Source organism: Patella vulgata, chromosome 2 (genome assembly GCF_932274485.2).
Source record: "Patella vulgata chromosome 2, xgPatVulg1.2, whole genome shotgun sequence".
NCBI classification, from domain to species: Eukaryota; Metazoa; Mollusca; class Gastropoda; family Patellidae; genus Patella; species Patella vulgata.
Window position 1 is genome coordinate 63,190,422 of NC_065880.2, and position 6,000 is coordinate 63,196,421.

Here is a 6,000-nt window from a genome sequence, read left to right on the forward strand (position 1 = left end):
AGAAGAGTACGTATGACTGTCAAAAACAGAAAGCGATGGTCACACATGTTTACTGCAAACTTTGTGCCAGGAATAGCAATTTTCTTATGATTTTAAATTGAAACAATGTTACAAAATGTGTGCTCACGCAAACAACATTTTGCGTGAGCAATTTTTATTGCTCGCCCAAACCTAAATTTGCGTGTGCAGTCATCTGCTCGCCATCAATTTATTCGTGGCCAGCCCTGTTATACGCTCACATTTTCATGTGGATGTATATTGTCGTCGCCCCTGTCCGTCCGTCCGTATATATCCGTCCACAATTTGTTTGTGGACACTCTACAGGTCACAATTTTTATCCGATTTTGACAAAACTTGAAATATTGGTCTCTCCCGAAGATACCGGTTCCTTTCGATATTGGCATATATCGGACCAGAACTTCATGGATTATGGCCCCTGATTGTACAAAAAATCATGTTTTTATATGCCTACATTTTCATGTTGACGTATATTGTTGTCACCCCTGTCCGTCCGCCCAATTCTTGCAGTGTTGTCGGTTGACGTTGATGTCAACGAACACGTCTCCCGATCAAATTAAATGTAACACACTAAAGCAAAGATACGCTAAACAGTAAATCTTATGCAAGAACCGATAGGAATTGTGACCTCTAGGTGGTCCACAAGCTAAAAATCAGGGGCCATAATCCAGGAAGTTACAGTCTGATGTGCGTGAATAATGAAAGGAACTAAGATCTTTGTGAGATAAACCTATTTCAAGTTTTATCTAAATCGGATAAAAATTGTAACCTGTAGATTGTCCACAACAATATACGACGACAATATACATCCACATGAAAATGTGGGCATATACAAATTGCGACATGTCGAGTGTGCACAAGCAAATGTGAACTGACGTCCGACAGACATGGGCAACAGCATAATTCCTTAACATGAAAATGTGGGTGTAAAAAAACATCATGTTTGTAACTGCTTACCTTTACGTCCGGAGGTTTATCAGGAGGTAATGGAACAGCTCTTTTACTACCTACAGGTCTCAGGGTTATAGGTCCAGCTTGAAATATATTTCCTAATCCGATTTTTGGAACTTTTGTGGTTTTCACCTTTGACTTACTTTCTCCTTCTGAATTATCTCCTGACAAAGATAAGGTGGAGTTTTAAAGGAGTTATGTTGAGAGAATACTCTTAGCCAAATAAATTAGTAATTGTTCTTATTTTTGACTTAGTTTTTCCTTCCGAAGTATCACCTTATAAAGATATGGTGGTACTATTTCAGTAACGTACCTCTACCAGTTCCCTTGATCGTAGGGGGACTAGCCAGGACCTCACACCAAATTTCGGCCGAATCTGTCAATAACATTTTATTTTACCATAGTTTAGCTTCTGCCGAGAGAAAAGTTTATCCAATTTTGACGCCATTTTGTTTGTTGACTATTTAGACTGGAATAATAAGACACTAACACTGAGAACTGCTAAAGGGGGAATCTTTGCACAGCCACCATAGAAATCTCAGTCATAGTTGTTATTTGTACGTGTATTGAAAGAAAATTAATTTTCCGACTATTACTCGGTATTACCGCGTTAAAACTGTAAATAAGGTGTGTTAATTAACAAGGGTGAAAAACTGTCTGGGAGGTAAGATAATTAACGCTAGGGGTGAAAAACTGTGCGACAGTGCGTTTTCAGTAGAGGTGTGTTAACTGCATCAAAAGGAGTATAATCAAGGACCAACGTGTTAAATCAAAATTTGGCAAGTAAAACTGTTTTACCGTGCGATTTATCATTCGACCGTGTATTTTACTCAGGTCTATGTATAATTAAAGACAGGTCTTTAGACAGGCGTGTTTGCTTGCTATGATCTACGTTTCTCTTACGTGTCTTTTGTATTGCGTACCATATATATAAAGTTGAATTTAATGAAATAAAAATACGGACCTTAATCTATCGTATACGGAAAGGCGAATGTAATGTCGTCATTTATAAATACCCAGCAGTCAGCACCCGATTTGAATATAAACGAGAATATAGAGAGTAAATCCAGCAAAAACAACAGAAATATATTTCTGTTTTATTACTAAATAGACACGCACTCACCGTTTGACATTTATTAAATTTATAAAAACGTGCCACGTTGCATAAATTGTACATCTTACCTTCAATAGCAATATCCATAAAACAGAAATCTCCATATTGATAAATAATACGGCACAACCAAACGAACAGTGGTAATTTCCTCACAAATGATATATTTAAACTAAATTACTTTAGCTTTTCACTTTACATGGCATACAATCCAACAATCCTCATTCCAGAACTTGTAATTTATAATAGCCGCTTTTATGCAATTACAGAATTTTCCTGTGATCTAACATATCAAAGAAGCACATACGTCCGATATGACACGTAATCATTTTTCGAGACTTTGTAGATTGGACTTCCTTGTTGTGTTTTCTTCGTGATCCTAATATATAAAACTGCAGGTTAAATTATTTCTTCAACTTTATTATTAAGCTGGATTGGCTTCAAAGGTCCCTCGTTCTCAATAAATGATAATGCTCGAATCCGATGAGATTTCCTACCAGGGAATAGTGGAGCGAGCGTGGGTGGCTATATGCCCCCCCCCCTCCATTCCGAAAATGTGCCCTCGAATATCAACAAAGTTACCATAAATACTCAAGGAAATGCCCACTCTAAAGAAAGCATTGTGGCCCCTTCTTCTGTAGCCCTTCCCTTGTTCCAACCACATGAAGAGAGACTATGTACGTACAGAATATGTCCGTTTTTCATGATTTCCACAGATGACTTCAAGAATAGATTTCACAGCCGGAATATTTCCATAATATTCAGAATCAAGGCCAATACGCTAACTGTGACCATGAACTATAATCTGTAACCAGTAACTTGATCGTCTTCTCCTTCTTGGGGTTGTCAGTCTACTTTCAATTCTACGCTCTACCCCTCCCCTCATTAGGGAACAGAATCGAATGAAACTTGGCAGATACCCTTTGTAAGGAATGCCAGTCCCTGTTGATACTTGTTTTTCTTTACCCACATGTCGTTTAGTTCTTGATTGCAGCTAACTATGTTCACGTTCATATCTTTAGGACTTTATCATAATCACTTAACCAAGTGTCAATGTATGGTATGTCATGGCTCACATAAAGACACCAAATCGATTCTACCATGTGCCACAGAAGTGCCCTAACTTTGGTCTGCCTACCCTCATTCGGAGGCCCTAGCACGTCCTTGGCTCATTGTTGAACTTAAGTCATGATTCTACACCAAGTTTCATCATGTCCTAAATTTTCTGCCATTGAAATTGTTATCTCCGCTCATTATTGAACTTCAGTCAGGGATCTTAATCGGCTCATTAATGTCGGCCTCTAATACCCGTTATCTTTCCGTCATTTTCGGAATGGCAATAGGCAGTTCATTATCAAATAGTTCACTGCATATCGGGATCCATTTGAATCATTTTGAGAAATAAATTCGCTGTGTGCTTCTGCAATGAGCAGTGGTCGGCCAGAGAGTCTAAATGAAATTTAGTTGATGCTTGATGAATGCAATAGTAATAGATCTGAGGCAGACTCGACCTCTCTTAATCCGCAAATCTCCAATGGGATTTCCACATATTCTGACCCAGGGGAACTAGTTAATTATCAAAATGAGAAAATGACTCAAAAATGGAATCAACTGCCTCTAAAACGTATATTATGAGAAGAAAAAATGGGATAATGGTTCAATGGCGGCCATTTTGTTTGACATCATATTTCTTTAGACCCTTTGCGGTAGGTAGCTCAATTTCAGACAACTTTTGATATGTTGTTCTCTGAACCAAATACTTAAGAAAATGCAATAAAACGTTTTCTTGCAATTTCTTTAGGGTTATTCTGTAATTTGACTCTACTAATTGTTTTTGTTCGGATCAGTGATGGAATTTTGCCCGTATATTCTGGACATATCCGACGCTATTTTCCAAACGTCCTAAATTGTCCGACCAGGAATATGCCCAATCGGACATCAAGACATGATGAATAATATTCAAAATTCCAAAATTAATATAGTGTACAGAGTGTATAACTACCACTCAACACGATTATCGTTGATAATAGGCTGGATTGATTAGGTAATTAAGTGATCAACGTATTTATCGTCTTATACCGTCTATACACCTACCTTGATTAACTACTTAATCCTTTGTCGGACAATTCATCAATCTAATCTTAAACAGAAGTCATTGCTTCCCTTTGTCGGACTATTCTTAATCTTAAAGCGGAAATTGCAAATTTTCTAAGAAAGTCAAAACGTAATTATTTTTATGTCTTTTGCTCAATAGGTTGTCAACTCACAATTGTTTTCTATTCTCCACCATGGAGTAGCTTTTTTCGAACATTTGAAAATGAAAAGGAAAATGATATTTTTGCCAATTTCTCAGCTGGCAATAGTGAATTATAGGATTAATAGGATTATTCTTTAACAAGGTAGGACTGTTTATGGATACCATCTATTTTCAGGCTTTATTTTAATAAATTTTAAAAATATAACTTAAAAATTTGCAATTTCCACTTTAAACAGAAGTCATTTCTTCCCCTTTGTCGGACTATTTATCAATAAGAGTTATTATCATTTTAATCTGTGTTTACCTCATGGTTTCTCCATTGTCGAAAATTTTAATCCCATTGATGTGAGCCGACAATATGTACAAACTAATCATAGATGTCACATATTATGAGAGTATATAACACCCCAAATCAATATATTATCCGTTAACTTGTAGATCAATATATCTGTTAATTTGTCTGCGATATCACTTCGGTGGAAGCGGACATTAAATAAAGCTATTTCAAACACACACAAACACGTGTGGTTATAATACAATAATCGGAAACTAAAGTAGAAATCTCGTGAGACGCGTGAAATTACAAGAGATGTAAACCTGACAATTATCACGTTAACTTACAAATCAATATATCCGTTAATTTGTCTGCGATATCACTTCGGTGGAAGCGGACGTTAAATAAAGCTATTTTACACAAACACCCACATGTGGTTATAATACAATAATCGACAACTAAAGTAGAAATCTCGCGAGACGTGTGAAATTACAAGAGATTAAACGTGACAATTATCACGTTAACTTATAAATCAATATATCCGTTAATTTGTCTGCGATATCACTTCGGTGGAAGCGGACGTTAAATAAGGCTATTTTACACGAACACCCACACGTGGTTATAATACAATAATCGAAAACTAAAGTAGAAATCTCACTGACGTGTGAAATTACAAGAGATGTAATCGTGGCAATTATCACGTCGGAGGAAAGATTCTATTTTGATGGCATATTCTCGGGTTTATGATAATATTTTGAATGGGTTTTATGTTTAAAAAAAAGAAATAAACAAGCTGAGAAATGTCGACAAATATTTCGATTGGAATAGTGTGCATGTAATTAAGTAGTTAATTGTTTTACATGACAGCGCGTGCGAGTGCTATTATTTAGCAGATGATGTCACTGGCTCGATATCATGGAGTGACGATCACCGTCCAAAAAATTTCGGGATGTCTTTTTTTTACCTCCATCCGTATAGAAGTCAAAATGTAGTATAAGACGAATGCTGGATTTCTGCTGAAAAAATTATCGACTTATACCCCGGAAAATACGTTAATTTTGGAAGTGATTTTGAACAAAAGTATGGGTCAACAGTAGTCAGCACGCTTCCAATCTATCGTATTACGACAACACGTAATTTTGTAGGAATATTACTGACACAAATTTGAATACTGTACAGGAATTAAATATGAAAAATAATGAGGCGCACCTATTTTTTTTATTACGTATGAATTTGAATATTTTGTTGACACATGATTTTTAATTGTGGTCTGAAACCGTCTGCTTAAATAATGATAAGAGTTATGCTCTTCATTTTCGGTAATAATGTCTGACAAGAAAAATTTTGAAATACCATCACTGGTTCGGATTATTATTTTTATTATTATTA